The sequence below is a fragment of the Triticum aestivum genome, chromosome 3B, assembly GCF_018294505.1.
Source record: "Triticum aestivum cultivar Chinese Spring chromosome 3B, IWGSC CS RefSeq v2.1, whole genome shotgun sequence".
Lineage (NCBI taxonomy): Eukaryota > Viridiplantae > Streptophyta > Magnoliopsida > Poales > Poaceae > Triticum > Triticum aestivum.
The window spans coordinates 635,621,100-635,634,211 of NC_057801.1; positions in this window are offsets into that span (position 1 = coordinate 635,621,100).

The window sequence follows — 13,112 nt, forward strand, 5'->3', positions numbered from 1 at the left end:
AAAAGTCACCAGATGTGATTCTCTCTTTCTAAAGAGGGTGTTAGCTACAATCATGTTGTAGGATAGAGCAAAGCTTAAGACATCTTCTCCTTCTTGATGATGCCATAGCCAAAGCCCCCATGCGCCACTTCAAAACCTGTGTTAGATGTACCCACGTGGCCATTGAGGTCTCCTCCTATGAAGAGCTTCTCACCAATCGGTACACTCCTAACCATGTCTTCCAAGCCTTCCCAGAACTCCCTCTTGGTGTTCTCATTGTGGCCTACTTGCAGGGCATATGCACTGATAACATTGAGAACCAAGTCCTCAGCTACCAGCTTGACCAGGATAATCCGGTCCCCATGTCTCCTGACGTCTACCACTCCATACTTGAGGCTCTTGTTGATCAAGATGCCTACGCCATTTCTGTTTGCAGCCGTCCCCGTGTACCACAGCTTGAAGCCGGTATCCTCCACCTCCTTCGCCTTCTGTCCTCTCCATTTGGTTTCTTGGATGCAAAGGATATCAACACCTCTCCTCACTGCTGCATCAACTAGCTCCCGAAGCTTCCCTGTCAGAGACCCTACGTTCCAGCTACCTAAGCGAATCCTCCTAGGCTCGGCTAGCTTCCTTACCCTTCGCACTCGTCGAGTCAAATGCGAAGACCCTTGCTCATTTTCCACTACATCCGGGTGCCGATGTAGCGCGCCACTAAGGATGCGACGACCCGATCCTCGCTCACTTGCCACCGTATCCGGATCAAGATACGGCGCGCCACTTGGGGGGTGACGGCCCGGCCCTTGCCCATTTTCCACCACACCCGGGTTCCGATGTGGCGCGTCGCTGAGAGGGTTACGCCCCAACGAAAATCTTTTGGGTTTCATCTCCATAAGAGTGGCTGAGTTTTTACGTCGGCTCACCAAGCCTATCACAACCCTCCTCCTTTACCCGGGCTTGGGACTGGCTATGTTGAGACAACATAGGCGGAGTTAATTTCAGGGTCATTTAGCTCAAAAAAAAATCAGTAAATGCATGAAAAATACCAAATGAAGTCAGGAAGGGTTGAAAATTGATGATGTGGCCTTGAATGGTGCATTTTGAACACACAAAAAGTCTGGAGTTCAAATAAGTTCAAAAAAGTGAAATCCCTTTGTAACAAATGAGTTTTCGTTTGAAACCCTGATACTTCGAAATAGATTGTCCATTCTTTACATGAAGTGCATCATGTTTTTCATGACGTGACACCATGCCAACTTTGATGACGTGACACCATGCCAACTTTCATGTATAATTTTTTCTAGCCATTTTGGTGAACTGGAGCATGTATTTGAAGTTCAGATTTAAATTATGGACATTAAATGCCTAGGAAACTCGATTAGTGTATAAAAAGGCCAAATGAAAGCCGTGTGCCTACCAAACTGTGCCCGATGCAGCCCGCGATCTGAGTCATGCGTTCCGATTGGCCAGAACCCAAACCCCACGGATCATACGTCTGCACCGTTGGATGCTTCCAGATCTAACGGCAACTCTCAGCCCTTTCGACAGCACATGCAGTACATGGGTAAGCACTGTGTGCATGCGTCTTCTAGCTCATGCTTCCTTCTCTTGTACGTTTTCTAAACAGGCTACCATTTCCCGCCACTCCTCTCATCGGTTTCCCGCCTCTTCTCCCATCGGTTTCCCACTACCAGTGTTAGTGCTCATTGAAGGCTAGGCGGCGACACACCAGCCATCGCACATAGTTTCTAAAAGAACAAATGTGTGTTATAGAAGGGAGTAGGTCCCATAGGGTGACCAGCGTGAGCAAAATGGTGCAGGTACTGGCTTAACCGTGTGCGATGCAAGTGCGTTGTAAAATCAGCACGACTGCGCAAGCGCGAGCAAATGGTGTAGGTACTAGTTTAACCATGTGCGATGCAAGTGCGCTGCGAAATCACCACGACTGCACAAAGCGCAAGCAAAATGGTGCATGTACTGGCTTAACCGTGTGCGATGCAAGTGCGCTATGAAATCACCACGTCTGCACGATCTTGGCCACTCCCGCCCCGCATCAATTCCTTTACCCAAATTTTAGTAGCCACTGTACTTCAACTGTCGCCCACACTCCTCCAGCACAGGCCTTATAGTAAAATTGCAGTAGCCGAGGCATTTGAACCGTCGCCCTTCCTCGTCCACCACCATCTTCGCCCACCATTACTAAAAATTTTAGTAGTCGTGGCGTGTCCTCAAACACCACAACCCCCCACCACAGTCCTCCCACCCGCCCCTCCCCCCTGGAACCCTATCTTGCAGCCGCCGCCGGCACCGCCGGTGCCACCGCCAACCCATGCCAGTTTGCCCATTCCTCCTAGCTTAGATAATAAACTTCAGGTTACCCAGCGATTCCCATACCGTTGCCCCACTCCTCTGAGTTTTTATATGAGGCCTGCGGTGTCCCTCCCCGCCAGATCCACATCCCCTGCTCCAGAATGTCACAACCTAAGCTCGACCACGTATCCCGGGGAGCCCGACGAGCGTTCGGCCAAGAAGTGGTTTATCATGGCCTCTCCGGGGGATGTTGGCGAGGTGGCCGCCGTTCACCTCGACCTGTCAATCCTGGAGCAACACGTCACCGTGGAAGCCGGCGAAGACGTTGACTATGTTGCCATGTCGAAGGCTTCATGTCAGCGGGCTTGCGTATTACTGTATCTCGAGAAAGCTGGCTACGACATCAAGCTCGTCGACAGCGACGACTTCACACGGGCCATGTCATGGGTTACGTGGTCCATCCCCAACCCCTCTAGTTCAACCGCTGTCGATCTCTTCGACGGCCCTGCCGCTGATCTCCTCCGCCAAGCGGTCAAGGATTTGCGATCCTTATACACCATCAAGCCCATTTTGTCATTTCTTAAGGACACGTTCTACGGCGGCGGCTTGGAATCCTCAATTGCCAAGTCATATCTCATCGACCACGACCACGAGGAGGGAACCCACAAAGGTTCTTCCACCATCGGTCTTTGCTCTTTCAACTGGAAGGATCCGGTCCATGAAATGTGAGTCAACATCCTATCAGCAAATCTTACCTTTTCTAGCTTGCCAACCCATACCCTTTGTTGTAGTAGCATTTGACGTGCGGTGCTATAACTGTGCCCTGTTTAATTATTTCAGTTATGCAAAAATGTATTGTTCAATAGAGCTATGTGATGTTTAAGTATGAATTATCCACTTCCGTTTCACGAATGGCTATATTTGGTTGTTTATAGTGAGTAGATGCCTTGTTTATCTGTGTTAGGTTGTTAGGTTGGTTGCAATGAGCATTTTTCCAGTTATCGAGCTGATGCCTTGTTTATATGTATTTTGTCTTAGTTTGGTTGAAGTGAGCATTTATCCAGTTATCAAGCATATGTCTTGTTTATCTGTAATTTGGTTGTTAGGTTGCTTTTTTAGCATTTGTCCAGTTTTCAAGCATGTGCCTTGTTTATCTATATTTGCTTGTTAGGTTGGTTGCAGTGAGTATTTGTCTAGTTTTCAAGCATATGTCATGTTTATCTATATTTGCTTGTTAGGTTGGTTCCAGTGAGACTCTGTCCAGTTTTCAATGGCTATATTTGGTTGTTATACTGACCATTTATGCCTTGTTTATTTCAGTCATTCATAATGTGTTGTTCATTATGTGCAAGTTGGAACTGTGCCGCTCGACTACATCAATACCAGCTTGAACGGCTATATTTGGTTCTACTTATGCCTGGTGTAGTTAACAGTTAACACGTGCCCTTTATTTCGGTTTTACAAATTTATCCAATGATGTTTAAGCATTACCTATGTTCTATTCATTTTCAACAATACCAGTTTGAATTGCAATATTTGATGGTTGTTAAGCCTGCTGTCGGTAACATTGCCTTCCATTTTATATATGCTTTAACAGCATGCTAAAATCAACACATTCAAGCTATCATTTGGAGATGATATTGTTTACCTTTGCTATATTTGTTTGATGTTAAGGTTGACATACTTATCATGCCTTTCCACTACTTATGCAGGACAACAACGGGAGTGGCCACCATTTTCCGCCGAGGTTAGCTTCATCCTGGCTTGTACTCCCCCAACGTTCCATAATGTAGTGCATATAGATCCAGGCTTGGACACTTGTTAGATTCTAATATTGACTTGTTGCTTGTAGGTACATATGCCCTTGGCAAGGATCCATGCATCGACCCTTTTTGCATATGGGGCAATGAGATATTCATGAACAAGCATCAAGTGAGGAAACTGATAAGGATTATTAGCAAAAAGATACGAATGGTGGCAAGCAAATCATTTGTTTATGCTCTATCCAACACAACAGTGAGCTGTAGGATGGTAACTACAAACTCTGCAGCCTTCTCTTTTTACTGCCCATAATGAGTTGTTAGACAACAATGTCTGAATCTTTTTCGTTCATAGTGGTTCCCGAAGAAGTTCACTCAAGATTACCTCGCAAACTACATGATTGGTGGACATGCAATGAAGGTTATAATATTTCATCCAGACTACAATGAGCATCGAGAAGTCATAATGAAGACAGTGAAGGATGGACGGGCAACCATCACAGGGGTTGGCCTAGAGTTGTGCGTGCATTACACATGGAGGAGGGCACAAGATGGGCATTCAGCTTCAGCTTCTCCAGCAACCAGAATGTCTTTCGCCTCTCTCTTTACAGTCTTTAGTACAACTATGGTCCATCATTCTTTACTTGGTGCTTCTGTAGTTCTTCAATATATGTACCTGTGCATTATGCATTCATGGTTGAACCTATATTTGTAATAAACCTGGTTGGATATGAAATAAGTGATTGCCTAATTTCAAATTCAAAAAGGTGATTTTTTAATTAGGTATCAATTAGGGATTACACTACACACGCTTTGCAAAAGCGAAACGTCTGTGATAGATGTGGAGATCATACACGTTTCTAGGATCCACTACGTGTGCGATCAATATCCACCGCACATACGATCAGCGAGGAAAAAACGTGTGCGATCAATCTCCACTGCACACACGATCAACCAAGAAAAAACGTGTGCGATTAACAACAGCATCGCACAATTCTTTCTTATTAAATGTTTGCAATAGTCACCTTACCACACACGCTTTGAAATTATTGACTGTTTGTGATGTTGTGTGCATCGCAAACGTTTGGTACTTCTTGGATTAACTGTGTGGGTTGTACATACTAACGGAAACGTATTCCTTGGATGGACTGTGTGGAATGTACATACGAATAGAAATGTTTAGCGGGGGCTGACTATGTGGGATGTACTTACGACCGAAAATGACTTCGCTTGTATAATTTTTTTAGCACTACTATACGTATAACCGTTTTTCTTGCTCGCCGATCGCACACGACCTCATTTGCCGAGCGTGTGTGCCAGGAGGGCATATCCCCGATAGTTTCTGGGTCGTGTGGGAAGGGCCCCCTATCGCCCACACTCACTTGGCGACGGTTCCAAATGCCGTCACGGAAAGGGGTTTAAAACCGTTTGTATAGCACCGACGCGTACCAGTGTAAGCGCCGGGTTGCAAGTATTTGTTCTTTGTGTGAAGGTACTGTTTACATAGTGTTGCTTGGTTCTCCTACTGGATTGATAACCTTGGTTTCATAACTAAGGGAAATACCTACCGTAGCTATACTGCATCATCCCTTACTTTTTGGGGAAATACCAACGTAGTTCAAGCGACATCAACACCCGTCCCAGAGGCATGTCATGCAAATAAGAGGTAGTTAGGCAAGCGGTGGAGGAACCTTGCCGGGGCTACCTCTCTACGCGACACCTATGATAGCATTTATGGCATTTTGTCTTAACTGCTAGGGTTAGGTATGATAGCACTGTTGGATATCTAATCAGCGTATAATAACTGTTTTGCCATTGTGGTCGCCCCTTAAGCTATAAAAGGAGGCCCGAGGCAACCTAGCAAAGGATTCGAACCCTTGATCCCCTCACGCTTGTACGCGCGTAGCTGCTCTCCCTGAGGCATCCTTGCCGGGCTTGAGCGCTCTATGTCTTCATCTTCCCACCGATCAATACACCAAAGCAGGAGTATGGTATTACGCTGCTTAGCGGACCGAACCTAGGTAAAAGGAGCTGTGCTCACCACGCTGCCCCTACTGCCTCTGCTCTTTGTGCAATGTGATCGTTCCCCTGTTGAACCACAAAGGGGCCTCTTGGTCCCATAGGTGCTCGTGCTCCACCACGACAGTCACTAACACCAAACAACAGGTTTCACCAGCGAAAGGTAGAGAGTACAAAAGGCATTACTGGTGGCACGCAAACCAGATAATAGTGGCACGCATGCCAACAACCTACAAAGCCTAGAAAAGCGAGGAGCAACAGGCAAGGATCCGAACATCAGTTGATGCCATGAGGCTGGACCGGAGAAGAAGCAGAAGATCGCACCCTAGATATCAACTCCTCCAGTGCGTCCCGATCAGCATCCTTAGTCAATGATTTCCACAGCTGCAAGAAGATAATCATTTTGAAAAAGCAATCATCAAGCATGTTCGGGAAAATACATTCAATAGTGAATTTATTTCTAGTAGTCCACAACGCTCAACATAGCACTGAGAAACCCCACCCAAAAAATACGTTTGTTCTGCCCCACAAGGCCCACAGCCAGCGGCCCCAGCTTAGCAAAGGAGGTAGGGGCCCATGAGACCCCCATCCAAGATCTAATACAACAGTAGGCCAACCTTGCTAAGACACACCCGAAAAAGATGTGATTCGAGTCCTCAAGAGCCAAGCAGGGAGTGCAATGGTCCAAGTCGGGGCCATTACGTTTCCGGATTTGGTCGGCCACCGGGATTTTGCCTCTGATGGCTTGCCACATGAAGATCTTGATTTTTGGCGGGACACTAGCAAGCTACACTAGTTTTAATTCTATTGGTGGGGAGACCAGAAATCAACCGCAAGTAGAGGGATTTGACCGAGAATCTACCAAAAGAATTGTGAGGCGAGATGACAGAACCCCCTTCCTCCAAGAGCATCAGGCACTGGTACAACGAGGTGCCATACAAATAGTTTTTAAGCCCTTTTCGCGACGACATTCTGAACCGTCACCTAGTGAGTGACTGCGATAGGGGGATTCTTCCCACATGACCCAGAAACTGTCAGGGGTATGCCCTCCTGGCACACACGCTCGGCAAAATGAGGTCGTGTGCGACCGGCGAGCGATCAAATACGGTTATATGTACAATAATGCTCGAAAAATACAATTATACAGGCGAAATCGTTTCCGGTCGTAAGTACATCCCACATAGTCAGTCCCCGCTAAACGTTTCCATTCATATATACATCCCACACAATCGCTCCAAGGAAAACGTTTCCGTTCGCAGGTACATCACCACAATTTTCCCCATTAAATTGTTTGTGATAGCGTTGCCATTGCACACGATATTGACAATTTTATTGTTTTCTTATTGAATTCATCACACACAGTGCATAGAAGAAACTATGTGGCAAAGGCTGTCCATCACACACAGTTTTTATGTGGTAAACGTTTGCGCAAGGTGGCCTAAAGCAAACAATTTTCAAGAGAATGTCGTGTGTGATTGTTCATTGATCCAACACGGTTTGTTCCTAGAAACTGTGTGCGTTGCCTGAGCTCATCATCCACGGTGTTTTCTCAATAACTATTTGCTATAAAAAACAATTAGCAGGCTAATTGCCCTATTATTAATAATAAATTTATTAGTCTAATTGACATTCATATTAAGCACATAATATATTTCATTTACATATTAAGGAAGTAGGATTTCATAATTGAAATACATCAGAGTACAACATGATATAGCTTCAATACTCAGCTACCCCTACACAACTACACCAGCACCAAGTTTCACATGCAACATCTATAACCTTTCGAAATTAGCATCATAGACGGTACATATACATATGCATCTCATCTGGAAAACTACTGAAGCGGGAGGCAAATATTGAGCCTTCATTCATGTTGAAGGTCTTTGCAACTTTAGGCTAGTGCCTGTGGATGATTGACCGTCCATCCTTCATCCTCTTCAGGAACACTTCAATATTGAACCGTGGGTGTTGTATGAAAACCTTCCTCGCCTCCTGACCATAGAGATGGTTTGAGAGGTAATCATCAATGAACTGCTTTGGAAATGCCTAAAAACAAGCATGTGCATAAATATCCTCTCTATTGGAAATGGGGCAAAGGAATAAAAAAAAGGCAAGGTATAATAGTTAGTACCATCTTGTAGCAAACTGATGTCTTCTTCATTGTGCAGACAAAGATCTTGTTGTTTTTTGTCACTAATTTCTTTATCCTAACCATCTTTCTAAGTTTCTTGACTTGATTGATATTCATGGATAACTTATTTCCCCATATGCAAAAAGGGTCGAACAGTGGGTCAAAACCTCTGACAGCAGGACCTACATGTGCAAGACCAAATTGTTAAAAACCTAAATATTAGAATGGTTCATGAAATTGCACAATAATGTGCTATTAGACAATGGACCATGCACGTGCTAACCTTGATCGTAAACCTTGGTGCTTCCCATTGTTTCCCTGCAACACATATAAGGTAGTTAGTCATCACGTTAAGGAAGGGTTCGCATGCTACTAGTAAAATATGTTGATGAAAAATAAGCACATTGCAGATTCATCAGATTAATTCAAGCCACATGGAAAACCTATTTATCCAAACCAAGCATGATTAAGAACTTGGAAATATAGCAATTGTATTAAGTGCAGCCAAATTCGTTTTATTCCTCACATGCACAACAACACAAAATTCTACCCATGACAATTAGACATCACATTATAGAATTGAACCAAGCAGTTAACTAAACACCACAACAAATGAACCAAACATTAAATGAGCACCACGTTGCACAATATAACATACTCCTAATAGATGTTTCTCAAGTATTTAGTACAGCCAAATTCAATGTATTCCTCACATGGTATACAATAACAGAATGCACCCACAACAATTGAACATCAAATTGCAGAATTGAACCAAACAGTTAACTAAACAACACAACAAATGAACCAAACGTTAACTGAGTGATACGCCTCCAACGTATCTATAATTTAAGAAGTATTCATGCTATGTTTACAACAATTTTATATGGTTTTGGTATGATTTGCATGGAACTAACCCGGACTAACGTTGTTTTCAGCAGAACTACCGTGGTGTTGTTTTTTGTGCAGAAATGAAAGTTCTCCAAATGAGCTGAAACTTTTTGATGTTTTTTTGGAACAAAAGAGACCCCCGAAGCTTCATGGAAGGACCGGCAGGTGAAGGAGTAGGGCACAAGACACTGGGGCACGCCTGGTGGGCCCAGCTTGCCCCGGTGGGTTGTGCTCACCTCGAGGCCCATCTTAGCGTGAAACCAACGCCAAAAAATCCTATAAATAGAGAAACCATCAGAAATAATGATAGATCAGAAGCTCCTCCGCCGCAAGCCTTTTTAGCCATGAAAAACCAATCTAGACCCCGTTCCGGCACTCTGCCGGAGGGGGAAATCATCACCAGTGGCCATCTTCATCATCCTGGCGGCCACCATGATGAGGGGGGAGTAGTGCACCCTCGAGGCTGAGGGTTTGTACTAGTAGCTATGTGTTTAATCTCTCTCTCTCTCTCGTGTTCTTGAGATGTCACGATCTTGATATATCGCGTGCTTTGTTAATATAGTCGGATCATATGGTGTTTTTCCCTCTATATCTTGTGATGAATTGAGTTTTCCCTCTGAGATCTCATTTTATAGGACTAAATACTTTTATGGATTTGAGAACACTTGATGTATGTCTTCCTATGAATACCCATGGTGACAATGGGGTATCATATTGATTCACTTGATATGTGTATTGGCACTCAACTCCCGGATTCCTGATGTGACATTGGGGTAATCTATGCATATGTGTTGATACACGTTCTCGTCTTTGTTTTCCTGGTAGAAATCTTGGGGCACTCTTTGAGGTTCTTTGTGTTGGATTGAGTATTATGAATCTAAAATTGTTTGATGCATATCACATAATTAACTCACGAACACTCGCGATGACATTGGAGTATCTAGGTGACATTAGAGTTGGTTGATGTGTATCATATGGTGTTATTTTAGTACAAACTCTTGGTTAGATTGATCGGAAATAATAGCTTTGTGTTATTTTAGTACGAACTCTATGATAGATTGATCGGAAAGAATAGCTTTGAGGTGGTTTCATACCCTACAAACAATTTCTTCTTATGTTCTCTGCTAGATAAGAAGTTTGGAGTGATTCTTCATCACACGTTGAGGGATGGTTATATGATCCAATTAGATTAGCATTGTTGAGAGATTGCACTAGCCAAAGTACGGACCCTAGGCCTCATTTTCAAGCATTGCAATACCGTTTGTGCTCACTTTTATCGATTGCTACCTTGCTGTTTTTATTTATTCAGATTATAAAATATATTTCTACCATCCATATTACACTTTTATCACCATATCTTCGCTGAACTAGTGCACCTATACAATTTGCCATTGTATTGGGTGTGTTGGGGACATAAGAGATTTCTTGTATTTGGTTGCAGGGTTGTTTGAGAGAGACCACCTTCATCCTACGCCTCCCATGGATTGATAAACCTTAGGTCATCCACTTGAGGGAAAATTGCTACTGTCCTACAAAACTCTGTGCTTGGAGGCCCAACACGTGTCTACAAGAATAAAGTTGCCTAGTAAACATCAAACTGTTTTCTGGCGCCGTTGCCGGGGAGGTGAGTGCTTGAAGGTATATCTTTAGATCTTGCAATTGAATGTTTTAGTTTCTTGTTTTATCACTAGTTTGGTTTATAAAAAGAAAACTACAAAAAAATTGAATTGAGGTTGCATCATATTATTCATCTTTATAATGTCTTCCATGAAAATGATGGAAAGTAAAATTGTGCTCAATCGGTAGAAGAAGAATTCTATAAAATGTTTGACAAAAAATCTTTGAATGATGAGCATGATTGCAATGTTGTTAATATGAACTCTTTGAATATCCATGATGCTAACGATATGAAAATCCATAAGCTTGGGGATGCTATGTTTGATGAAGATGATATTTCTAGTCCCCGAAGTTTTGTAGATCGCATGCCTCCTATTTATGATGATTATATTGATGAAAGTGGATTTGGAGAGGTCATGACTTTATTTAATGATGAATCCACTATTTTGGAAGACGTTGCAATTGATTATGACAACAAAGTTCCTATCTATGATGATTATTGTGATGACATGTATGTTATAAAAAATAAAGATATCCATGGAACTTGTCATGATAATTTTAATTTTCAATCTCATTATAGTTATTTTGTTGAGTTTGCTCCCACTACTATGAATGAGGATGTATTTGCTTATGTGGAGAGTAAAAAAATTTCTATGCTTATGTATCATGAAAAGAATGCTTTATGTGATGGTTATATTGTTGAATTTCTTCATTATGCTACTGAAAATTATTATGATGGAGGAAATTATGCTTGTAGGAATTGCAATAATATCAAGTTTCCTCTCTATGTGTTGAAAATCTTGAAGTTTTGCTTGCTTTGCCTTCCTATGCTAGTAAATTGTTTGCTCAAAAAATCCCTATGCATAGGAAGTGGGTTAGGTTTAAATGTGTTTGTCATGTGATTCATGATGCTCTCTTTATATTTCAATTCTTATCTTTTATGTGAGCATCATTGAAATCATCATGCCTAGCTAAAAGGCATTAAAGAAAAGCCCTTGTTGGGAGACAACCCAACACTTTTACCTACTGTTTTTGTGTGTTCTCATGATTAAGCTAATGTAGTAATCATGTTTTATTGCTTTTGTTTCAATAAAATGCCAAGTAAGACCTTTGGGATAGTGTGGATGATAGTTGACTTGAATCTGTGCAAAAACAGAAATTTTTGTGCTCGGTCTAGGAGTTTTCAAAATTCACTGGAACGTGCTTTTGATCTGAAATTTTTACAGGTGATAGATATACAAATTCCCTGCACTGTCCCTACTTTTCAGAATTTTTGGAGTAGCAGAAGTATGCTTGTTTTCCAGAACATTACAGATTGTTCTGTTTTTGACAGATTCAGTTTTCAATGCATAGTTTGCTTGTTTCCTAGTTTCTATGGCTTATATTTCTCAACATAAATTGTGGAAATGATAAGGTACAGTAGGCATTGTGTGAGAATCATTATGAATCTTGTCTTTGAAAGTACCAAAGTGAATGATTTGCTTTATCATACAAACCTATCTCACGAAGTTCCGTTAAGTTTTGTGTGATTGAAGTTTTCAAGTTTTGGGTGAGATATCGATATGAGGAGAATAAGGAGTGAAAAGTACCTAATCTTGGGGATGCCCAAGGCACCCCAAGTTGATATTCAAGGAAGATCCAAGCAACTAAGCTTGGGGATGCCCCTGAAGGCATCCCCTCTTTTGTCTCCAACAATATCGGTAACCTTACTTGAGGCTATATTTTTATTCGTCACATGATATGAGTTTTGCTTGGAGTGTCATTTTATTTTGTTTTTATTTTCGTGATGCTATCTATAATAATGTTTTTCATCTTTTACTTCAATAAAAATGTCAAGGATAGCCTTTACCATGCTTATTTTGCAAGTATATGAGTTGTTGTTTCAAACCAAAAAGTTTATCGCTGTTGCAAAAATTCTCTAGAAAATTCAGAATGTGATAAAATGTTGAAATTTTTTGCACAATAAGATGTGATAAATTTTCCACAGTGTGGTAATTTTTCAGAATTTTTTGAGTCAGGGAAGTATGGATCCTCTTGCATCCTTTACAGACTGTCCTGTTTAGACAGATTGCTGTTATGTTTGGATTGTTTGCATATGTTTGCTTGTTTAATGATTCTATTTGAGGATAGGAGTATTAAATATGCAGAGGCATTTAGTAGGAAATGCTAAATAATAATTTTAGTGATTTGCTATAGTAGAGAATGATAAGGTTTTGCATTGATTTATACTAACTTATCTCACGAGTTCTGTTTGAGTTTTGTGTGGATAGAATTTTTGAGATTTAGGGAAACCGTCATATGAGAGGAATTAAGGAGACACAAAAGCTCAAGATTGGGGATGCCCAAGGCATCCCAAATTAACATTTCAAGAAGTCTCAAGCATCTAAGCTTGGGGATGCCCCGGTAGG